The 26,641-nt window shown below is 40.7% G+C and overlaps 1 protein-coding gene across 48 annotated transcripts in view; it reads left to right on the top strand.

Annotated features, from left to right (window-relative positions):
* slo (calcium-activated potassium channel slo) overlaps window positions 1-26,641 on the top strand; it is a 1,069,848-nt gene that overhangs the window by 1,036,422 nt on the left and 6,785 nt on the right. The window lies entirely within an intron of this gene.

Here is a 26,641-nt window from a genome sequence, read left to right on the forward strand (position 1 = left end):
TCATACTTCTTTATCCCACTACTCACTACCCTTTCTAATCAACCCACCTCCCATGCTTCTCATGCCACAAGCATCTTTTGCACAAGCCATCACTGCTTTCGTAAATACATCCCATTCCTCCCCACTCCCCTTACCTCCTTTGTTCTCACCTTTTTCCATTCTGTACTCAGTCTCTCCTGGTACTTCCTCACACAAGTCTCCTTCCCAAGCTCACTTACTCTCACCACTCTCTTCACCCCAACATTCTCTCTTCTTTTCTGAAACCCCTACAAATCTTCACCTTCACCTCCACAAGATAATGATCAGACATCCCTCCAGTTGCACCTCTCAGGACGTTAACATCCAAAAGCCTCTCTTTAACACGTAATCCAATAACGCTCTCTGGCCGTCTCTCCTCCTTACATACGTATACTTATGTATATCTCACTTTTTAAACCAGGTATTCCCAATCACCAGTACTTTTTCAGCACATAAATCTACAAGCTCTTCACCATTTCCATTTACAACACTGAACACCCCATGTATACCAATTATTCCCTCAACTGCCACATTACTCACCTTTGCATTCAAATCACCCATCACTATAACCCGGTCTTGTGCATCAAAACCAATAACACACTCATTCAGCTGCTCCCAAAACACTTGCGTCTCATGATCTTTCTTCTCATACCCAGGTGAATATGCACCAATAATCACCCATCTCTCTCCATCCACTTTCAGTTTTACCCATATCAATCTAGAATTTACTTTCTTACACTCTATCACATACTCCCACAACTCCTGATTCAGGAGTAGTGCTACTCCTTCCCTTGCTCTTGTCCTCTCACTGACCCCTGACTTTACTCCCAAGACATTCCCAAACCACTCTTCCCCTTTACCCTTTAGCTTCGTTTCACTCAGAGCCCAAAACATCCAGGTTCCTTTCCTCAAACATACTACCTATCTCTCCTTTTTTCTCATCTTGGTTACATCCACACACATTTAGACACCCCATCTTCTGTTTCCCCTTTTAGAAAGTTAAAATATATATATATATATATATATATATATATATATATATATATATATATATATATATATATATATATATATTTTTTTTTTTTTTTTTTTTTTTTTTTTTTTTTTTTTTTTTGCCGCTGTCTCCCGCGTTTCCGAGGTAGCGCAAGGAAACAGACAAAAGAAATGGCCCAACCCACCCCATACACATGTATATACATACGTCCACACACGCAAATATACATACCTACACAGCTTTCCATGGTTTACCCCAGACGCTTCACATGCCTTGATTCAATCCACTGACAGCACGTCAACCCCGGTATACCACATCGCTCAAATTCACTCTATTCCTTGCCCTCCTTTCACCCTCCTGCATGTTCAGGCCCCGATCACACAAAATCTTTTTCACTCCATCTTTCCATCTCCAATTTGGTCTCCCTCTTCTCCTCGTTCCCTCCACCTCCGACACATATATTCTCTTGGTCAATCTTTCCTCTCATTCTCTCCATGTGCCCGAACCATTTCAAAACACCCTCTTCTGCTCTCTCAACCACGCTCTTTTTATTTCCACACATCTCTCTTACCCTTACGTTACTTACTCGATCAAACCACCTCACACCACACATTGTCCTCAAACATCTCATTTCCAGCACATCCATCCTCCTGCGCACAACTCTATCCATAGCCCACGCCTCGCAACCATACAACATTGTTGGAAGCACTATTCCTTCAAACATACCCATTTTTTGCTTTCCGAGATACTGTTCTCGACTTCCACACATTCTTCAAGGCTCCCAGAATTTTCGCCCCCTCCCCCACCCTATGATCCACTTCCGCTTCCATGGTTCCATCCACTGCCAGATCCACTCCCAAATATCTAAAACACTTTACTTCCTCCAGTTTTTCTCCATTCAAACTCACCTCCCAATTGACTTGACCCTCAATCCTACTGTACCTAATAACCTTGCTCTTATTCACATTTACTCTTAACTTTCTTCTTTCACACACTTTACCAAACTCAGTCACCAGCTTCTGCAGTTTCTCACATGAATCAGCCACCAGCGCTGTATCATCAGCGAACAACAACTGACTCACTTCCCAAGCTCTCTCATCCACAACAGACTTCATACTTGCCCCTCTTTCCAAAACTCTTGCATTCACCTCCCTAACAACCCCATCCATAAACAAATTAAACAACCATGGAGACATCACACACCCCTGCCGCAAACCTACATTCACTGAGAACCAATCACTTTCCTCTCTTCCTACACGTACACATGCCTTACATCCTCGATAAAAACTTTTCACTGCTTCTAACAACTTGCCTCCCACACCATATATTCTTAATACCTTCCACAGAGCATCTCTATCAACTCTATCATATGCCTTCTCCAGATCCATAAATGCTACATACATATCCATTTGTTTTTCTAAGTATTTCTCACATACATTCTTCAAAGCAAACACCTGATCCACACATCCTCTACCACTTCTGAAACCACACTGCTATATATATATATATATATATATATATATATATATATATATATATATATATATATATATATATAAATTGATGAGAACTACTATTGACGTTTGTGTAAATAAATTATACATTTCCTTTTTCCATAGCCAGAGGTTGAACCAGTATATGACATTCATTTTTCATTTCATTTCAAGCTAGAAGTTTCAGTTTTCTAAATTGTTTCTTACATTTTTCATATGTATATATATGTATGTGTGTGTGTGTGTATATGTGCGTTTGTGTGTGTATGTGTGTGTATGTGTATATATATATATATATATATATATATATATATATATATATATATATATATATATATATATATATATATATATATAATTTGTTTATGGATGGGGTTGTTAGGGAGGTAAATGCAAGAGTTTTGGAAAGAGGGGCAAGTATGAAGTCTGTTGGGGATGAGAGAGCTTGGGAAGTGAGTCAGTTGTTGTTCGCTGATGATACAGCGCTGGTGGCTGATTCATGTGAGAAACTGCAGAAGCTGGTGACTGAGTTTGGTAAAGTGTGTGGAAGAAGAAAGTTAAGAGTAACTGTGAATAAGAGCAAGGTTATTAGGTACAGTAGGGTTGAGGGTCAAGTCAATTGGGAGGTGAGTTTGAATGGAGAAAAACTGGAGGAAGTGAAGTGTTTTAGATATCTGGGAGTGGATCTGGCAGCGGATGGAACCATGGAAGCGGAAGTGGATCATAGGGTGGGGGAGGGGGCAAAAATTCTGGGGGCCTTGAAGAATGTGTGGAAGTCGAGAACATTATCTCGGAAAGCAAAAATGGGTATGTTTGAAGGAATAGTGGTTCCAACAATGTTGTATGGTTGCGAGGCGTGGGCTATGGATAGAGTTGTGCGCAGGAGGATGGATGTGCTGGAAATGAGATGTTTGAGGACAATGTGTGGTGTGAGGTGGTTTGATCGAGTGAGTAACATAAGGGTAAGAGAGATGTGTGGAAATAAAAAGAGCGTGGTTGAGAGAGCAGAAGAGGGTGTTTTGAAGTGGTTTGGGCACATGGAGAGGATGAGTGAGGAATGATTGACCAAGAGGATATATGTGTCGGAGGTGGAGGGAACAAGGAGAAGAGGGAGACCAAATTGGAGGTGGAAAGATGGAGTGAAAAAGATTTTGTGTGATCGGGGCCTGAACATGCAGGAGGGTGAAAGGAGGGCAAGGAATAGAGTGAATTGGAGCGATGTGGTATACCGGGGTTGACGTGCTGTCAGTGGATTGAATCAAGGCATGTGAAGCGTCTGGGGTAAGCTATGGAAAGCTGTGTAGGTATGTATATTTGCGTGTGTGGACGTATGTATATACATGTGTATGGGGGGGGGTTGGGCCATTTCTTTCGTCTGTTTCCTTGCGCTACCTCGCAAATGCGGGAGACAGCGACAAAGTATAATAAAAATATAAAAAAAAATATATATATATATTATCCCTGGGGATAGGGGTGAAAGAATACTTCCCACGCATTCCTCGCGTGTCATAGAAAGCGACTAGAGAGGACGGGAGCGGGGGGCCAGAAATCCTCCCCTCCTTGTACTTTTTTAACTTTCTAAAATGGGAAACAGAAGGAGTCACGCGGGGAGTGCTCATCCTCCTCGAAGGCTCAGAGTGGGGTGCCTAAATGTGTGTGGATGTAACCAAGATGTGAAAAAAGGAGAGATAGGTAGTATGTTTGAGGAAAGGAACCTGGATGTTTTGGCTCTGAGTGAAACGAAGCTCAAGGATAAAGGGGAAGAGTGGTTTGGGAAGGTCTTGGGAGTAAAGTCAGGGGTTAGTGAGAAGACAAGAGCGAGGGAAGGAGTAGCAATACTCCTGAAACAGGAGTTGTGGGAGTATGTGATAGAATGTAAGAAAGTAAATTCTCGATTAATATGGGTAAAACTGAAAGTTGATGGAGAGAGATGGGTGATTATTGGTGCATATGCACCTGGGCATGAGAAGAAAGATCATGAGAGGCAAGTGTTTTGGGAGCAGCTGAATGAGTGTGTTAGTGGTTTTGATGCACGAGACTGGGTTATAGTGATGGGTGATTTGAATGCAAAGGTGAGTAATGTGGCAGTTGAGGGAATAATTGGTATACATGGGGTGTTCAGTGTTGTAAATGGAAATGGTGAAGAGCTTGTAGATTTATGTGCTGAAAAAGGACTGATGATTGGGAATACCTGGTTTAAAAAGTGAGATATACATAAGTATACTTATGTAACTTGGAGAGATGGCCAGAGAGCGTTATTGGATTACGTGTTAATTGACAGGTGCGCGAAAGAGAGACTTTTGGATGTTAATGTGCTGAGAGGTGCAACTGGAGGGATGTCTGATCATTATCTTGTGGAGGCAAAGGTGAAGATTTGTATGGGTTTTCAGAAAAGAAGAGTGAATGTTGGGGTGAAGAGGGTGGTGAGAGTAAGTGAGCTTGGGAAGGAGACTTGTGTGAGGAAGTACCAGGAGAGACTGAGTACAGAATGGAAAAAGGTGAGAACAATGGAAGTAAGGGGAGTGGGGGAGGAATGGGATGTATTTAGGGAATCAGTGATGGATTGCGCAAAAGATGCTTGTGGCATGAGAAGAGTGGGAGATGGGTTGATTAGAAAGGGTAGTGAGTGGTGGGATGAAGAAGTAAGAGTATTAGTGAAAGAGAAGAGAGAGGCATTTGGACGATTTTTGCAGGGAAAAAATGCAATTGAGTGGGAGATGTATAAAAGAAAGAGACAGGAGGTCAAGAGAAAGGTGCAAGAGGTGAAAAAAAGGGCAAATGAGAGTTGGGGTGAGAGAGTATCATTAAATTTTAGGGAGAATAAAAAGATGTTCTGGAAGGAGGTAAACAAAGTGCGTAAGACAAGGGAGCAAATGGGAACTTCAGTGAAGGGGCAAATGGGGAGGTGATAACAAGTAGTGGTGATGTGAGAAGGAGATGGAGTGAGTATTTTGAAGGTTTGTTGAATGTGTTTGATGATAGAGTGGCAGATATAGGGTGTTTTGGTCGAGGTGGTGTGCAAAGTGAGAGGGTTAGGGAAAATGATTTGGTAAACAGAGAAGAGGTAGTAAAAGCTTTGCGGAAGATGAAAGCCGGCAAGGCAGCAGGTTTGGATGGTATTGCAGTGGAATTTATTAAAAAAGGGGGTGACTGTATTGTTGACTGGTTGGTAAGGTTATTTAATGTATATATGACTCATGGTGAGGTGCCTGAGGATTGGCGGAATGCGTGCATAGTGCCATTGTACAAAGGCAAAGGGGATAAGAGTGAGTGCTCAAATTACAGAGGTATAAGTTTGTTGAGTATTCCTGGTAAATTATATGGGAGGGTATTGATTGAGAGGGTGAAGGCATGTACAGAGCATCAGATTGGGGAAGAGCAGTGTGGTTTCAGAAGTGGTAGAGGATGTGTGGATCAGGTGTTTGCTTTGAAGAATGTATGTGAGAAATACTTAGAAAAACAAATGGATTTGTATGTAGCATTTATGGATCTGGAGAAGGAATATGATAGAGTTGATAGAGATGCTCTGTGGAAGGTATTAAGAATATATGGTGTGGGAGGCAAGTTGTTAGAAGCAGTGAAAAGTTTTTATCGAGGATATAAGGCATGTGTACGTGTAGGAAGAGAGGAAAGTGATTGGTTCTCAGTGAATGTAGGTTTGCGGCAGGGGTGTGTGATGTCTCTATGGTTGTTTAATTTGTTTATGGATGTGGTTGTTAGGGAGGTGAATGCAAGAGTTTTGGAAAGAGGGGCAAGTATGAAGTCTGTTGGGGATCAGAGAGCTTGGGAAGTGAGTCAGTTGTTGTTTGCTGATGATACAGTGCTGGTGGCTGATTCATGTGAGAAACTGTAGAAGCTGGTGACTGAGTTTGGTAAAGTGTGTGAAAGAAGAAAGTTAAGAGTAAATGTGAATAAGAGCAAGGTTATTAGGTACAGTAGGGTTGAGGGTCAAGTCAATTGGGAGGTGAGTTTGAATGGAGAAAAACTGGAGGAAGTAAAGTGTTTTAGATATCTGGGAGTGGATTTGGCAGCGGATGGAACCATGGAAGCGGAAGTGGATCATAGGGTGGGGGAGGGGGCGAAAATTCTGGGAGCCTTGAAGAATGTGTGGAAGTCGAGAACATTATCTCGGAAAGCAAAAATGGGATGTTTGAAGGAATAGTGGTTCCAACAATGTTGTATGGTTGCGAGGTGTGGGCTATGGATAGAGTGGTGCGCAGGAGGATGGATGTGCTGGAAATGAGATGTTTGAGGACAATGTGTGGTGTGAGGTGGTTTGATCGAGTAAGTAACGTAAGGGTAAGAGAGATGTGTGGAAATAAAAAGAGCGTGGTTGAGAGAGCAGAAGAGGGTGTTTTGAAATGGTTTGGGCACATGGAGAGAATGAGTGAGGAAAGGTTGACCAAGAGGATATATGTGTCGGAGGTGGAGGGAACGAGGAGAAGAGGGAGACCAAATTGGAGGTGGAAAGATGGAGTGAAAAAGATTTTGTGTGATCGGAGCCTGAACATGCAGGAGGGTGAAAGGAGGGCAAGGAATAGAGTGAATTGGAGCGATGTGGTATACCGGGGTTGACGTGCTGTCAGTGGATTGAATCAGGGCATGTGAAGCGTCTGGGGTAAACCATGGAAAGCTGTGTAGGTATGTATATTTGCATGTGTGGACGTATGTATATACATGTGTATGGGGGTCGGTTGGGCTATTTCTTTCGTCTGTTTCCTTGCGCTACCTCGCAAACGCGGGAGACAGCGACAAAGCAAAAAAACAAAAAAAAAATATATATATATATATGCATGTACAGAGCATCAGATTGGGGAAGAGCAGTGTGGTTTCAGAAGTGGTAGAGGATGTGTGGATCAGGTGTTTGCTTTGAAGAATGTATGTGAGAAATACTTAGAAAAGCAAATGGATTTGTAAGTAGCATTTATGGATCTGGAGAAGGCATATGATAGAGTTGATAGAGATGCTCTGTGGAAGGTATTAAGAATATATGGTGTGGGTTGCAAGTTGTTAGAAGCAGTGAAAGGTTTTTATCGAGGATGTAAGGCATGTGTACGTGTACGGAGAGAGGAAAGGGATTGGTTCTCAGTGAATGTAGGTTTGCGGCAGGGGTGTGTGATGTCTCCATGGTTGTTTAATTTGTTTATGGATGTGGTTGTTAGGGAGGTGAATGCAAGAGTTTTGGAAAGAGGGGCAAGAATGAAGTCTGTTGTGGATGAGAGAGCTTGGGAAGTGAGTCAGGTGTTGTTCGCTGATGATACAGCGCTGGTGGCTGATTCATGTGAGAAACTGCAGAAGCTGGTGACTGAGTTTGGTAAAGCGTGTAAAAGGAGAAAGGTAAGAGTAAATGTGAATAAGAGCAAGGTTATTAGGTACAGTAGGGTTGAGGGTCAAGTCAATTGGGAGGTAAGTTTGAAAGGAGAAAAACTGGAGGAAGTGAAGTGTTTTAGATATCTAGGAGTGGATCTGGCAGCAGGATGGAACCATGGAAGCGGAAGTAAATCATAGGGTGGGGGAGGGGGCGAAAATCCTGGGAGCCTTGAAGAATGTGTCGAAGTCGAGAACATTATCTCGGAAAGCAGAAATGGGTGTTTGAAGGAATAGTGGTTCCAACAATGTTGTTTGGTTGTGAGGCGTGGTTTATGGATAGAGTTGTGTGCAGGAGGGTGGATGTGCTGGAAATGAGATGTTTGAGGACAATGTGTGGTGTGAGGTGGTTTGATCGAGCAAGTAATGTAAGGGTAAGAGAGATGTGTGGAAATAAAAAGAGAGTGGTTGAGAGAGCAGAAGAGGGTGTTTTGAAGTGGTTTGGGCACATGGAGAGAATGAGTGAGGAAAGATTGACCAAGAGGATATATGTGTCGGAGGTGGAGGGAACGAGGAGAAGTGGGAGACCAAATTGGAGGTGGAAAGATGGAGTGAAAAAGATTTTGAGTGATCGGGGCCTGAACATACAGGAGCGTGAAAGGCGGGCAAGGAATAGAGTGAATTGGATCGATGTGGTATACCGGGGTTGACGTGCTGTCTGTGGATTGAATCGGGCATGTGAAGCATCTGGGGTAAACCATGGAAAGCTGTGTGGGGCCTGGATGTGGAAAGGGAGCTGTGGTTTCAGGCATTATTGCATGACAGCTAGAGACTGAGTGTGAACGAATGAGGCCTTTGTTGTCTTTTCCTAGCGCTACCCCACACACATGACAGGGGAGGGGGACGGTATTCCATGTGTGGTGAGGTGGCAATGGGAATGAATAAAGGCAGACAGTATGAATTGTGTGCATGGGTATATATGTATGTGTCTGTGTGTATATATATTTGTACATTGAGATGTATAGGTATGTATATTTGCGTGTGTGGACATGTGTGTATATACATGTGTATGGGGGTGGGTTTGGCCATTTCTTTCGTCTTTTTCCTTTCGCTACCTTGCAAACGCGGGAGACAGCGCCAAAGCAAAATAAATAATAAATAAATAAATAAATATATATATATATATATATATATATATATATATATATATATATATATATATATATATATATATATATACATATATATATATATATATATTCTTAATACCTTCCACAGAGCATCTCTATCAACTCTATCATATGCCTTCTCCAGATCCATAAATGCTACATACAAATCCATTTGCTTTTCTAAGTCTTTCTCACATACATTCTTCAAAGCAAACACCTGATCCACACATCCTCTACCACTTCTGAAACCACACTGCTCTTCCCCAATCTGATGCTCTGTACATGCCTTCACCCTCTCAATCAATACCCTCCCATACTGATTTGCCAGGAATACTCAACAAACTTATACCTCTGTAATTTGAGCACTCACTCTTATTCCCTTTGCCTTTGTACAATGGCACTATGCACACATTCCGCCAATCCTCAGGCACCTCACCATGAGTCATACATACATTAAATAACCTTACCAACCAGTCAACAATACAGTCACCCCCTTTTTTAATAAATTCCACTGCAATACCATCCAAACCTGCTGCCTTGCCGGCTTTCATCTTCCGTAAAGCTTTTACTACCTCTTCTCTGTTTACCAAATCATTTTCCCTAACCCTCGCACTTTGCACACCACCTCGACCAAAACACCCTATATCTGCCACTCTATCATCAAACACATTCAACAAATCTTCAAAATACTCACTCCATCTCCTTCTCACATCACCACTACTTGTTATCAACTCCCCATTTGCGCCCTTCACTGAAGTTCCCATTTGCTCCCTTGTCTTACGCACTTTATTTACCTCCTTCCAGAACATCTTTTTATTCTCCCTAAAATTTAATGATTCTCTATATGGTGTGGGAGGGCAAGTTGTTAGAAGCAGTGAAAAGTTTTTATCGAGGATGTAAGGCATGTGTACGTGTAGGAAGAGAGGAAAGTGATTGGTTCTCAGTGAATGTAGGTTTGCGGCAGGGGTGTGTGATGTCTCCATGGTTGTTTAATTTGTTTATGGATGGGATTGTTAGGGAGGTGAATGCAAGAGTTTTGGAAAGAGGGGCAAGGATGAAGTCTGTTGGGGATGAGAGAGCTTGGGAAGTGAGTCAGTTGTTGTTCGCTGATGATACAGCGCTGGTGGCTGATTCATGTGAGAAACTGCAGAAGCTGGTGACTGAGTTTGGTAAAGTGTGTGAAAGAAGAAAGTTAAGAGTAAATGTGAATAAGAGCAAGGTTATTAGGTACAGTAGGGTTGAGGGTCAAGTCAATTGGGAGGTGAGTTTGAATGGAGAAAAACTGGAGGAAGTGAAGTGTTTTAGATATCTGGGAGTGGATCTGGCAGCGGATGGAAACATGGAAGCGGAAGTGGATCATAGGGTGGGGGAGGGGGGCGAAAATTCTGGGAGCCTTGAAGAATGTGTGGAAGTCGAGAACATTATCTCGGAAAGCAAAAATGGGTATGTTTGAAGGAATAGTGGTTCCAACAATGTTGTATGTTTGCGAGGCGTGGACTATGGATAGAGTTGTGCGCAGGAGGATGGATGTGCTGGAAATGAGATGTTTGAGGACAATGTGTGGTGTGAGGTGGTTTGATCGAGTAAGTAACGTAAGGGTAAGAGAGATGTGTGGAAATAAAAAGAGCGTGGTTGAGAGAGCAGAAGAGGGTGTTTTGAAATGGTTTGGTCACATGGAGAGAATGAGTGAGGAAAGATTGACCAAGAGGATATATGTGTCGGAGGTGGAGGGAACGAGGAGAAGAGGGAGACCAAATTGGAGGTGGAAAGATGGAGTGAAAAAGATTTTGTGTGATCGGGGCCTGAACATGCAGGAGGGTGAAAGGAGGGCAAGGAATAGAGTGAATTGGAGCGATGTGGTATACCGGGGTTGACGTGCTGTCAGTGGATTGAATCAAGGCATGTGAAGCGTCTGGGGTAAACCATGGAAAGCTGTGTAGGTATGTATATTTGCGTGTGTGGACGTATGTATATACATGTGTATGGGGGTGGGTTGGGCCATTTCTTTCGTCTGTTTCCTTGCGCTACCTCGCAAACGCGGGAGACAGCGACAAAGCAAAAAAAAAAAAAAAATATATATATATATATATATATATATATATATATATATATATATATATATATATATATATATATATAGATTTTTTTTATAGATATATAGATATATAGATATCTAAAAAAAAAAAAAATATATATATATATATATACATATATATATATGTATATATATATTTTTTTTTCATACTATTTGCCATTTCCCGCATTAGCAAGGTAGCGTTAAGAACATAGAACTGGCCCTTAGAGGGAATATCCTCATCTGACCCCCTTCTCTGTTCCTTCTTTTGGAAAATTAAAAAAAACAAGAAAGGGGAGGATTTCCAGCCACCCGCTCCCTCCCCTTTTAGTCGCCTTCTACGACACGCAGGGAATACTTGGGATGTATTCTTTCTCCCCTATCCCCAGGGATAATATATATATATATATATATATATATATATATATATATATATATATATATATATATATATATATATATATATATACATATATTGGAAAGGATCACAATTTTTTCACCACTGCATGTCTAAGAGTCGAACCTGGATCATATATATGTCAGTGGCATCGTATCCACTGCTCCATGATCAACTATGAGCCACCTGTCCTCATTCATATTCATTGTCCATTTTCCTCACGCCTTCATCCGTTTTCTCTAATGAGGTGGGTGTCGCCCGCCCACACCCGGGTCTCGCCTAAGCCTTTTTCCGTAACCCTAAAGCCACTACGATAATGTCCATAAAACATGTAATGTCTACATTCATATAGACGTTAATCTAGCAGCCCCCCCCCCCACACACCCACCTTTTTTGGGGGGGGGAGGGGTTAGTAAAGAATAAACTCTCACAAAGGCGAGTGAGTGAGTGAGTGAGTGAGTGAGGGTTACCTGACCTCATTAAGTCGACAGCTGGAGCATATATATATATATATATATATATATATATATATATATATATATATATATAGGTGTGTGTGTGTGTGTGTGTGTGTGTGTGTGTGTGTCTGTGTGTGTGTGTGTGTGTGTGTGTGTGTGTGACTTCCCACTCCAATGGAAGTGGATGTGATGTTTTGATTTGCACACACTTATGATGGAAGTGCTAAGGGAAGGGCATAAGGGTAATTTGAGGGTTGATAGTCTTATCTGTGTCATTACCCAATCAACAAGCGGCACTAAAGGTCAAGTGTAATTAGCACTTAACTGAGCTGAACTTCCTGGAAGAAGGCACTAACTACAGGACTCCTGGAGTGGTTAGACCATTCACTTGTGGCTGTTATACCCCCTATATATATATATATATATATATATATATATATATATATATATATATATATATATATATATATATATTTTTTTTTTTTTTTTTTTATACTATTCGCTATTTCCCGCGATAGCGAGGTAGCGTTAAGAACAGAGGACTGGGCCTTTGAGGGAATATCCTCACCTGGACCTCTCCTCTGTTCCTTCTTCTGGAAAAAAAAAAAACGAGAGGGGAGGATTTCCAGCCCCCCGCTCCCTTCCCTTTTAGTCGCCTTCTACGACACGCAGGGAATACGTGGAAAGTATTCTTTCTCCCCTATCCCCAGGGAATATATATATATATATATATATATATATATATATATATTTTTTTTCTTTCAAACTATTCGCCATTTCCCGCATTAGCGAGGTAATGTTAAGAACAGAGGACTGGGCCTTTGAGGGAATATCCTCACCTGGCCCCCTTCTCTGTCCCCTCTTTTGGAAAATAAAAGAAAAAAAAAACGAGAGGGGAGGATTTCCAGCCCCCCGCTCTCTCCCCTTTTAGTCGCCTTCTACGACACGCAGGGAATACGTGGGAAGTATTCTTTCTCCCCAATCCCCAGGGATATAATCTACAATTCAACAATCATCACCTCTCACTTGTGAACATAAGTATGATATAAGAATTAAGAGACAAAGGGAAATGCTCAATAAATTTAAGAATGAGTTTATAATTCTCATAAATATGAAAGACTGCTGAGGCCTTTCAGATAAGAACAGCAACACCCTGAAAAGACTATACCTAATGGACCTCAACAAAAGATGCACTTACAATGTGCCCTACTGTACTGAATAATTTAATAATAACCCAATTGCAGTCCCAGGCAAGCAAATTTTTGTTGACTTTCTTTTCCTACATTTTTGTGCATGTCAGGTATACTGCACATGGAACATTACATATTTACAATCCCTGATGGCTTACAGCACAGCAAGAGATGTGGCTGTTACCTGATGTCATTATATCTAGGAAATGGGGCCTTGTGTACATCAAATATAATTGATGAAGAACCTGTTACCTTTCATTAATTCTACTGAAATTCTCCATATTAATACTGAACCTTGAAAATAATATAAGGATGTACCACAAACTTTGGATACCGTTTTGAAACTATATATAACTAAGAACTGAAATCAGTTTTCTAATCTTCTCCCAAAGTCTCATAATGTTCTTCAATTATTTAATACATGTTTCATGACATTCCTACACTTTTTTACAGTTTAAAAGACTTTGTAATAATTTCTACATATGCATGTTTAACAGCATGAAAACTAACAAACTCTTTGTGTAAAAATGTCCTATAAGAGCAACGAAACACCATACTCTAAGAGGCAACAGAGACAGCATGATCAACAAATAGTCTCTGGACTTCTGAAAGTATGAGACAATGGTGCAAGATGCTCAAGGGATGATTCATTTGCTTTCTTACAATTGAGAGATTTGTGCATTTCCTAAAATTAGCTATCTATGGCTCTGACTTCAACATATAAATTATATTTTGTATGTTTTGGATAAAAAAGGTCAATGCAAGAGAAACAAAATGCAAATGCATCTAATAATGAAAAACTGAATTAAATACAAACTGGATTTCTTATAAGAATCTTTGTTTGCTATCATACACTTTAAATTTCTGTAAATATGATAATGAATGAAGGAATATACTTTAATCAACACTGTTTGATTTTTTCTGAAAATACTAATTAACTTTAATATACAGTAAAACCTCTAAATACTATCAGAAAAGGACGGTTCATTCATGTGTTGCAGGAAGCCAGCTAACTTGAATTATGTTCATACAATAAATATAGTTTACCAAATCACACTATTCTGAATCCCTTAGTGTGGAGAACTCCCAGTAGTGGCAGGAATGTATGCAAATACCTTGTCAGAATGAAAAGCAGTCAACCACAAAGTGGAGATGTGCACAAGGTAAAAAAGTATCTCCCTGGATGGGCCCAATGAATTTTGAAAAGATCAATGCACCCCATGTTGTCCAGATAAAGTTGGCAGGTGTGAACTGGGCAAATTTCCTTATAATCATGATAGCCCCACATATTAGTTTTTCTACTAAAATATGAAAGAAATAAAATATTTATTTTAGCAAATAACAGGAAATGTTGCTAACAATCAATATATTACAATATCATGACAGCAGGGCTACCAATGTGAGGTAGACCAATGGGCATTTCCCAAAATCCTTCATCCATGGCGTCATATTGTTTCACACAAAAAGTGGAAAGATACTTTTCTTCCTGTATGTACAAACACAGAACAACAGAAGATGAGTCCACATAAATTTATCATTCAAAAGATAACAAAGTGACATGCCTTATAACATCTATTTCCTTCCACACAAGGCAGCTATTGTTATAGCATGATTTGTTTTAGACCCTTAAAGACAAAGATTACATTTTACAGTTAATATATAAGAACAAAATTGATATATATCTAGGTAAGATTAATATGAATGAATCAAGACTAACTGAACAGGCATGTATTCATCCATGCTTGGCTATGAAAACTTTGGCATGAATTCTGAAACATATTTTGTCAAGCCTCTTCAGCTATTATAGTTTTAAGAGGTTTTACTGTGAACCTACAAAAGGCAGAACTAAAGAGGATTCTCAGTAAGTCCAATAAATTCTTGGCTCTCCTGCAGGTGAGAGAATATACAAACACTGACAACTATGTCTCTTCCATTTATGAAACTCTAATTCAAATCACAAAATAAAAAGGAAACCTATATAAACATATTCATCAAATGTAGATTCTTAAACCTAAATGTGCATGCTGGTCCAACAGCCTGTAATTAATTAATTAGTTGAAGCCACAACTTTAAAAGTAATTATAACATAAAATAACAAGGAAGCAACCATATATTCATGGTTTCAGAACAATGAGGCTTAAAAAGCTAAAGCTGAGGCCCAATATAATCCTATCAACATTACCCCATTAATGCTACTTTGACACCTTTTTAAACTTATTTCCCTAAAGCAACTCTCTACAACTTTGATGTCAATTCATTGTAACAACTATCACAAACTCTAACAGACTTTTTGTTAGCCTCTAATGGTGCCTGCTTACTAGAGCAATCATTACAAAATATTTGCCGACAGTTACGACAGTGATGGCGTCATATATATATATATATATATATATATATATATATATATATATATATATATATATATATATATATATATATGTATAGATATATATATGTATGGAAAGGGAGCTATGGTTTCGGTGCAATATACATGACAGCTAGAGACTGAGTGTGAATGAATGTGGCCTTTGTTGTCTTTTCCTAGCGCTACCTCGCGCACATGAGGGGGGAAGGGGTTGGTATTTCATGTGTGGCGGTGTGGCGATGGGAATGAATAAAGGCAGACTATGACTTATGTACATGTGTATATATGTATATGTCTGTGTGTGTATATATATGTATATGTTGAGATGTATAGGTATGTATATTTGCGTGTGTGGACGTGTATGTATATACATGTGCATGTGAGTGGGTTGGGCCATTCTTTCGTCTGTTTCCTTGCGCTACCTCGCTAACGCGAGAGACAGCGACAAAGCAAAATACTAATGATAGATATATACACAGGCCCCACAAAACTTTCCATGGTTTACACCAGACGCTTCACATGCCCTGGTTCAATCCATTGACAGCACATCAACCCCAGTATACCACATCATTGTAATTCACTCTTTTCCTTTTGCACCTTTCACCCTCCTGCATGTTCAGGCCCCAATCGCTCAGAATCTTTTTCCCTCCATCCTTCCACCTCCAATTTGGTCTCCCACACATTCCCAAGAGGGTGAAAGGCATGCAAGGAATAGAGTGAATTGGAATGATGTGGTATACCAGGGCCAACGTGCTGTCAATGGATTGAATCAGGCCATGTGAAGCGTCTGGGGTAAATCATGGAAAGTTGTGTGGGGCCTGGATGTGGAAAGGGAGCTGTGTTTTCAGTGCATTATTACATGACAGCTAGAGACTGAGTGTGAAAGAATGTGGCCTTTGTTGTCTTTTCCTAACGCAACCTCGCGCACATGATGGGGGAGGGGGTTGGTATTTCATGTGTGGCGGGGTGGCGATGGAAATGAATTAGGGCAGACAGTATGTATTATGTACGTGTGTATATATGTATATGTTTGTGTGTGTATATATATGTATACATTGAGATGTACAGGTATGTATATTTGCGTGTGTGGACGTGTAGGTATATACATGTGTAAGTGGGTGGGTTGGGCCATTCTTTCGTCTGTTTCCTTACGCTACCTCACTAATGCAGGAGACAGCGACAAAGCAAAATGAATAAATAGATATATATCCCTGGGGATAGGGGAGAAAGAATACTTCCCACGTATTCCCTGCGTGTCGTAGAAGGCGACTGAAAGGGGAGGGAGTGGGTGGCTGGAAATCCTCCCCTTTTGCTTTTTTTTTTAATTTTCCAAAAGAAGGAACAGAGAAAGGGGCCAGGTGAGGATATTCCCTCAAAGGCTCAGTCCTCTGATCTTAACACTACCTCACTAACACGGGAAATGGCGAATAGTATGAAAGAAATATATATTTTTTTTTTTTTTTTTTTTTTAGCTTTGTCGCTGTCTCCCGCGTTTGCGAGGTAGCGCAAGGAAACAGACGAAAGAAATGGCCCAACCCCCCCCCATACACATGTATATACATACGTCCACACACGCAAATATACATACCTACACAGCTTTCCATAGCTTACCCCAGACGCTTCACATGCCTTGATTCAATCCACTGACAGCACGTCAACCCCGGTATACCACATCGCTCCAATCCACTCTATTCCTTGCCCTCCTTTCACCCTCCTGCATGTTCAGGCCCCGATCACACAAAATCTTTTTCACTCCATCTTTCCACCTCCAATTTGGTCTCCCTCTTCTCCTTGCTCCCTCCACCTCCGACACATATATCCTCTTGGTCAATCTTTCCTCACTCATCCTCTCCATGTGCCCAAACCACTTCAAAACACCCTCTTCTGCTCTCTCAACCACGCTCTTTTTATTTCCACACATCTCTCTTACCCTTACGTTACTCACTCGATCAAACCACCTCACACCACACATTGTCCTCAAACATCTCATTTCCAGCACATCCATCCTCCTGCGCACAACTCTATCCATAGCCCACGCCTCGCAACCATACAACATTGTTGGAACCACTATTCCTTCAAACATACCCATTTTTGCTTTCCGAGATAATGTTCTCGACTTCCACATATTCTTCAAGGCCCCCAGAATTTTCGCCCCCTCCCCCACCCTATGATCCACTTCCGCTTCCATGGTTCCATCCGCTGCCAGATCCACTCCCAGATATATATATATATATGTATTATCCCTGGGGATAGGGGAGAAAGAATACTTCCCACGTATTCCCTGCGTGTCGTAGAAGGCGACTAAAAGGGAAGGGAGCGGGGGGGCTGGAAATCTTCCCCTCATTTTTTCTTTAATTTTCCAAAGGAAGGAACAGAGAAGGGGGCCGGGTGAGGATGTTTCCTCAGAGGCCCAGTCCTCTGTTCTTAATGCTACCTCGCTGAGGCGGGAAATGGCGAATAGCATGAAAAAAAGAAATGAAAAAACTGGAGGAAGTGAAGTGTTTTAGATATCTGGGAGTGGATCTGGCAGCGGATGGAACCATGGAAGTGGAAGTGGATCATAGGGTGGGGGAGGGGGCGAAAATTCTGGGAGCCTTGAAGAATGTGTGGAAATCGAGAACATTATCTCGGAAAGCAAAAATGGGTATGTTTGAAGGAATAGTGGTTCCAACAATATTGTATGGTTGCGAGGCGTGGACTATGGATAGAGTTGTGCGCAGGAGGATGGATGTGCTGGAAATGAGATGTTTGAGGACAATGTGTGGTGTGAGGTGGTTTGATCGAGTAAGTAACGTAAGGGTAAGAGAGATGTGTGGAAATAAAAAGAGCGTGGTTGAGAGAGCAGAAGAGGGTGTTTTGAAATGGTTTGGGCACATGGAGAGAATGAGTGAGGAAAGATTGACCAAGAGGATATATGTGTCGGAGGTGGAGGGAACGAGGAGAAGAGGGAGACCAAATTGGAGGTGGAAAGATGGAGTGAAAAAGATTTTGTGTGATCAGGGCCTGAACATGCAGGAGGGTGAAAGGAGGGCAAGGAATAGAGTGAATTGGAGCGATGTGGTATACCGGGGTTGACGTGCTGTCAGTGGATTGAATCAGGGCATGTGAAGCGTCTGGGGTAAACCATGGAAAGCTGTGTAGGTGTGTATATTTGCGTGTGTGGACGTATGTATATACATGTGTATGGGGGTGGGTTGGGCCATTTATTTATATTTATTATATTTATTATATATTTATATATATACACACATATATATTCTTTTCCATGTACGCTCACCTTTTCCATCATGAGTAAGGTAGTGTCAAGAACAGATGACAGAGCCTTGGACTCTTAGGGGGAAAATTCCTCACTTGGTTCCTTGCTCTGTTCCAGCTTTTGGAAAGTGATACAGGAAGAGTGGATTTCTAGCCATCATCTTCTACCCCTCTTAGATGTCTTTTGCAACATGCAAGGAATATGTGGACAGCATTCTTTCATTCCTATCCCAAGAGATGCTTTTTGGAAGGTCTTAAGAATAAATGGTGTGGGAGGTAAGCTGTTGGAAGCAGTGAAAAGTTTTTGTCAATGATGCAAATCATGTGTATGAGTAGGAAGAGTGACTGGATTCCATTGAAGGTCGGTCTGTGGTAGGGGTGTGTGATGTCTCCATGGTTGTTAAATTTGTTTATTGATGGAGTGGATAGGGAGGTAAATGCAAGAGTTTAGGAGAGAGGGGTGAGTATGCAGTCCAATTGGGATGAGAGGGCCTGGGAAGTAAGTCCATTTTTGTTTGCCGATGATGCAGCACTGGAGGCTAATTCGAGTGAGAAACTGCAGAAGTTGGTGACTGAGTTTGGAAATGTGTTTGAAAGGAGAAAGTTGAGAATGAATGTGAATAAGAGCAAGGTTATTAGGTTCAGCAGGGTTGAGGGACAAGTTAGTTGGGATGTAAGTTTGAGTGGAGAAAAACTGGAGGAAGTGAGGTGTTTTAGATATCTGGGAGTAGACTTAGCAGAGAATGGAATCATGGAAGTTAATCACAGGGTGGGGGAGGGGGCAAAGGTTCTGGGAACAATGAAGAATGTGTGGAAAGAGAGAACATTATCTCATAGAGCAAAAATGGGTATGTTTGAAGGAATGCTAGTTCCAACAATATTATAAGATTGTAAGGCTTGGATTATGGATAGGGTTGTACGGATGAGTTTGAATATTTGAAATAAAATGTTTGAGGACAATATGTAGTGTGAGCTATTTGATTAAGTAATGAAAGGGTAAGAGAGATGTGTGGAAATAAAAAAAGTGTGGTTGAGAGAGAAGAAGAGGTTGTGTTGAAATGGTTTGGACATATGGAGAGAATGAGTGTGGAAAGATTGACAAAGAAGATTTATGTGTCAGAGGTGGAGAGAACAAGGAGAAGTGGAAAACCAAATTGGAGGTAAGGATGGAGTAAAAAAGATTTTGAGTGATCGGGGCTTGAACATACAGGAGGGTGAGAGACATGCAAGGAATAGAGTGAATTGGAATGATGTGGTATATTGTGGCTGACGTGATGTCAGTGGACTGAGCCACAGCATGTGAAACATCTGGAGCAAACCATGGAAAGGTCTTTGGGGCCTGGATTCGATAGGGATCTGTGGTTTTGGTACATTACACATGACAGCTAGAGACTGAGTGTGAATGAATGCTTTTTTTTTCTGGTTTTCCTAGCACTACCTTGCTGAAGCAGGGGGTAGCAATGTTATTTCCTGTGGAGCTGGGTGGCACCATGTGTGTGTGTAGGTGTGTGTGTTTGTTTGTGTATACACATACATCATTCTCCAGGAGTCACTTTTATCCTTGTAAGGCTCCTGCAGCTCCTAGGAAGCTGGCCGCATTTAGTGTCATAAAGAGTTGTGATGTTGTGTGTGCGTGTCTGTGCAAAGTGTGCAGGGCAATTGAGTGGAAAGTTCATGGTGTTATCTTTGTGGTAATTGCTTCATGGGCATGAAGGGCCTTGGGATATGTTGAAACATTGTGCGTAATGTTGTAGTGATGGTTGATGTCTAGAGCATTAAGTGGTAGAGGATGACTCTTGTTTGGATGTAGTCTAGTTTCTTGCAGTTTAAGACTGAGTTAGGAGGTTGGTTGCTTTCTGATTATCAGATTATTTTGAGTATATATGCATTTGTCAGTGTCATATTTGTTAGGGGTGGGGAATCTGTAAGTAGGGGTAAAAGAAGTGTCAGGCATAGGTAAGCTTTTTATTTCTACTTGGTGGTTGTTAGTGAGTTATAAAGTAGTTAGGGTGGGAGCAGTCATGTGCTGTTGCATAGAAATGAGTATGAAGCATATCGAAGATGAGATTCTCTGGGAGGATCTTTGTTTCATTATACAGGTGTGGAGTGTTTGTGGTTGTTTGGCAGAAAGTGATTGTTCTAAACACTATTTTGTGTGTTGTTTCCACCCTTGTTATATTTGGTTTTGTAAGAGTGGGAAACCAGACATGTGAGGCATAATTTGAATGGAGGTGAATGAATTGTTTCATAGCAGTCATTCACATCACAGAGGTATATCAAGAAACTCATTTCTTCTTAGAAGAAAAATTCTCCCCTGGCTCTTCCCGTAAAGGGTGGTCCAGTACTGTAACAGAATGTAAGAAAGTTAATGGATTTGCACTTCAAAAGAGAAAAGGTGCATTTTTTTATATCTTCTGTATTTTTATAACTAGATTTAGTGATATTATGTTGTTTATGTTCTCAAAATGGGATGAACACAAGTGGATCATTGTCTCAAGTAATTGTTTTAACAAGTAATGTATATCCTTTACAATAATATTTGTTAATACAATAAGTAAACTGTCCCATGTGTGGATGCAGTTAAGCTGTGAACTCCTATACCACTTATATTGTGATATAAACATTACTCATACATATTATACCAAACTGAAAATATCATGTGGGTAAGAATCTCATTGCAATAATGAACTGTTGCAGGGACAATAAATCATCCATGATGGATTTATTGTCCCATGTGTGGATGCCAATTAAGCTGTGAACTCCTATACCACTTATATTGTGATATAAACATTACTCATACATATTATACCAAACTGAAAATATCATGTGGGTAAGAATCTCATTGCAATAATGAACTGTTGCAGGGACAATAAATCATCCATGATGGATTTATCAAACACATTTTCAGTCTTTTGAGGAATATCCAAGGATTTTTCTTCTGAACTTGTATCTTTCCATGAAATGAAGTTCTTTGAAGCATTCATGGGAGTTTGAGTGGCAACAAACCAATCTGTAACAGCAAGCAAGTCCAGTTGAGGAAATTGTCTCAATCTTGCTCTTTCTCAAACTTTATACTAATGTGATAACTCTTTGTGATTACTATTTGTGTGTGTAGGGGAGAGAGTTTTACACTTGTGTTGCCCCAACTCTTGACCATGTAAACATGTACCTTGTCTTTACTCCACTGTATGTGCACACACAAGCACACACACTCACTCCAGCCTAAGATGAATACCCATTTATCAACCACCTCTGAAGGGAAGATGAACACCTGAGTTGGGTGAAGGCCTACTGCCATGTCCAGAATTTGAACCCATGTGGGTCTGGGCTCTCCCATGCTGACTCATGGTCAGTGATGCTAACCACTACATCACAGAGGCCTGTGGTGCTTAACTCAGTTCCATTCTGCACTAATGTGGCCCATAAAAGCTTAAAGAAAATTTAAAACACAGAGTATAGAATTTGCTGAACTAAACTCAATGTGGATTTGAGCCTGATGCAGGTAGTATCCTCATCCTGATCTTGTTTTTGAATTTGAGCAAAGAAATCATGTGAAGTTCTTAAGGTGGCCAGCTACGGTCATCTTTAATATGAATTATTACTGGAATCATTAGGTTTCATATGGTTCCCCTTCAGGAGCACATAATGCACTTTCAGATGGGCATCTCATGCCCATTGACAACTCTCCTTTTTTTGGCATAACATGACTTTTACACTGCATCTGTACCTCTGAAAAGCTTTTTTCATCTGTTTTCCATGAACCTTAATTACTTGATTGTTATTACCTCTTTGTATAATATGGGAAGAGAATTTTATAATGATGAGACCTATTTCTTGAATTTTCTTTATCATCAAAAAGCTTTTGATTACGAGAGTACTTTGTGCAAATGTTACCTACTTTGAATGTAATCCTTTGCCTTTGGAGTATCTTACTCTTTGAGTTTTACTCTTTTACAGTAAACTTAAACTGTAATAATGTTTCGTCATTGAGTTTATGTCTAATTCATCAGTTGTGAAAGATCCAATCTGATGGTTGGTTGGTTGTTTAGGCTTCAGGCCAACGTAAGGTACACCCACCAACTGAAAAATCTTTAACACCTTCTTCAGGGGTTAATTATAATTCTAAGACCACTTACACTCTCATGATACATGTGGCCCATGCCAGTTGAAACATTTATAGTCCAAAAACATTCAAAATTTGAATGAATGCACATTTAAGATGTCCATCAAAATGGAACATGTTGATCCAAAGGTTGCCACTCCTTTGTCAGTTTGTTACCATAGCCCACACCACTGCTTCATCATTCAGTTCAGGATGGTAGTGCTGCATGCCCTTATTCTGTCCCTATGATGACTTTCAGCAAGCATTCAAGTGACACTGCTGAGTGTACTTGTGCAAAGACCACTTATTTCATGCTTACTGTTACACAGAAAGTTGAAAATCTAAAGAAATTAGATAAGTGAAAGTTTGTGTATACCCTGTGGGACATTATGTTGCTTTTGACACAATCTTATACAGTATTGACAAGCAGCAAAAGAAAGTTTTAAAACTCTTATACTACGGTATGCAGAATAATTTACAAAGCTAGATCAGTTGACTTTAGTAAGCTGTGTACATGTATTTAAAGCAACATTGCTGTACATGTTTGTGTGTTTGGTTGGAGTGTTTTGAAGGATGGCATTTGGGCACTTGAGAGGGCATTGGAGTCAGACATACAATATTGAAAAAAATGCGCAGAATATATCAAACCTAGTATCCATTTCTTATGGCAACTGTGAAGGCTGGAAACGTTTAAGTGAAAAGACACAAACAGCAGAAGTATTGCAGTATGCAGTGGGTATGGAAAGTAAAATGATGCAGTGAACTGAAAGACCTACCAAGATGAAGCATATGTGGTCTATCACATTATGAATAAAGAGATTATCACCATTGTATTGAACCCCACTGAAGAAATTCATGATGACAGGAATAGTAAAAGTGAAGAACCATAGGAGAAGATCAGAAAGTACCTGCAGGTAAAACTGGGAAATCCATACATAAGATTCTTGAAACAGAAGAGTTTCATTGTCTGAAAAAAAATAAGTGTGTATGATATCCAAGGGAAACTGTTGTTGTAGAAGCCAAACTTTATGCAGCAAATGACCCCCATGAAATCTTTAAGAAGGCTTTAAAGCATTGTACATACCTATAAACTCCAACTCCAACCTTTTCACAGAGCCTATTGCTTTACATGATGCTACCAAACTAGAGTTATGCTTTAGTGAACCTCTATGCACATCAACACAGTTCCTGTACTGTGGATGAAATGCAAGAACTGCTCTCTTACTTTCTTTTAGCCTCAACCTAAGTTGTGCTTGATGCTATCCCAGCACTTCATCTATTTAATCACTATATTCCACTTAGTCCACACTGCACTTGTTAGAAGCAGACAAGGAAACATTTTGGGTAAGTACAATAAATGTATGTTTCTTAAATGCTTTCTATAGCATATCTATACATATATTGCATACAAATAACATTTAAAACTATTTTGGGTATACAAAAACATAGGTAAAAAATATCAGTGTCTTAATATAGGCCCACTGGAAAGATTGGTATCTGAAATATATAAAAAAAAATCCATAATCTGAACACTGCTCAGTTCAAATGAGTTTGGACTCGAGATCTTTTACTGGATTGTATCACTTTAAAAGAGTCCTTAAATAATGTAAGGCTACAAGATTCAGAATAATGAAGTTCACTGAATAACTTTATTTTGTAATGAGTTCCAGATTTATTTCATTTATGTATTATACATAATCACTGTTTCCCACGTCAGCGAGGTAGCGCCAGGAAACAGATTAAGAATGGCCCATCCACTCACATACACATTTTTTTTTTTTTTTTTTTTTTTTTTTACTTTGTCGCTGTCTCCCGCGTTTGCGAGGTAGCGCAAGGAAACAGACGAAAGAAATGGCCCAACCCCCCCCATACACATGTATATACATATGTCCACACACGCAAATATACATACCTACACAGCTTTCCATGGTTTACCCCAGACGCTTCACATGCCTTGCTTCAATCCACTGACAGCACGTCAACCCCGGTATACCACATCGCTCCAATTCACTCTATTCCTTGCCCTCCTTTCACCCTCCTGCATGTTCAGGCCCCGATCACACAAAATCTTTTTCACTCCATCTTTCCACCTCCAATTTGGTCTCCCTCTTCTCCTCGTTCCCTCCACCTCCGACACATATATCCTCTTGGTCAATCTTTCCTCACTCATTCTCTCCATGTGTCCAAACCACTTCAAAACACCCTCTTCTGCTCTCTCAACCACGCTCTTTTTATTTCCACACATCTCTCTTACCCTTACGTTACTCACTCGATCAAACCACCTCACACCACACATTGTCCTCAAACATCTCATTTCCAGCACATCCATCCTCCTGTGCATAACTCTATCCATAGCCCACGCCTCGCAACCATACAACATTGTTGGAACCACTATTCCTTCAAACATACCCATTTTTGCTTTCCGAGATAATGTTCTCGACTTCCACACATTCTTCAAGGCCCCCAGAATTTTCGCTCCCTCCCCCACCCTATGATCCACTTCCGCTTCCATGGTTCCATCCGCTGACAGATCCACTCCCAGATATCTAAAACACTTCACTTCCTCCAGTTTTTCTCCATTCAAACTCACCTCCCAATTGACTTGACCCTCAACCCTACTGTACCTAATAACCTTGCTCTTATTCACATTTACTCTTAACTTTCTTCTTCCACACACTTTACCAAACTCAGTCACCAGCTTCTGCAGTTTCTCACATGAATCAGCCACCAGCGCTGTATCATCAGCGAACAACAACTGACTCACTTCCCAAGCTCTCTCATCCCCAACAGACTTCATACTTGCCCCTCTTTCCAAAACTCTTGCATTTACCTCCCTAACAACCCCATCCATAAACAAATTAAACAACCATGGAGACATCACACACCCCTGCCGCAAACCTACATTCACTGAGAACCAATCACTTTCCTCTCTTCCTACACGTACACATATATATACATAAACACCCACATACGCACATATACATACTCATATGCAGACAGTTACATACATACACATGCACATATTCATGCTTGCTTTCATCCATTCCTGCCACTACCCCTCCCCACAGGAAAACAGCATTGCTGTCCCCTGCTTCAGTGAGGTAGTGCCAAAAATAGACAAAAAGGCTACATTCATTCATAATCACTCTCTAGCTGTCATGTGTAATCCACCAAAACCACAGCTCCCTATCCATATCCAGGCCCCATAGACCTTTCCGTGGTTTACCCCAGATGCTTCTCATTCCCTGGTTCAGTCCATTGACAGCATGTCGACCCTTTTATACCATATCATTCCTATTAACTCTATTCCTTGCATGCCTCTAACCCTCCTGTATATTCAGGCCCCGACTGCTCAAAATCTTTTTCACTCCATCCTTTCACCTCTAATTTGGTCTCCCGTTTCTCCTTGTTCCCTCCACCTCGGACACATATATCCCCTTTGTAGATCTTTCCTCACTCATTCTCTTCACATGTCCAAACCATCAACCATCTCAGCACACCCTCTTCTGCTCTCTCAACCATACCCTTTTTATCTCCACGCAACTTTCTTACCCTTACAGTACTTACTTGATCAAACCACCTCACACCACATATTGTCCTCAAACATTTCCTTTCCAACACATCCACCTTCCTTTACAACCCTATCTATAGCCCATGCCTTGCAACCATATAACATTGTTGGAGCAACTATTCCTTCAAACATACCCATTTTTGCTCTCCGAAATAGCATTCTCTCCTTCCACACTCCCAGAACCTTTGCCCCCTCCCCAACCCTGTGACTCACTTCTGCTTCCATGGTTCCGTCTGCTGCTAAGTCCG

The sequence above is a fragment of the Panulirus ornatus genome, chromosome 43, assembly GCF_036320965.1.
Source record: "Panulirus ornatus isolate Po-2019 chromosome 43, ASM3632096v1, whole genome shotgun sequence".
Taxonomy (NCBI): domain Eukaryota; kingdom Metazoa; phylum Arthropoda; class Malacostraca; order Decapoda; family Palinuridae; genus Panulirus; species Panulirus ornatus.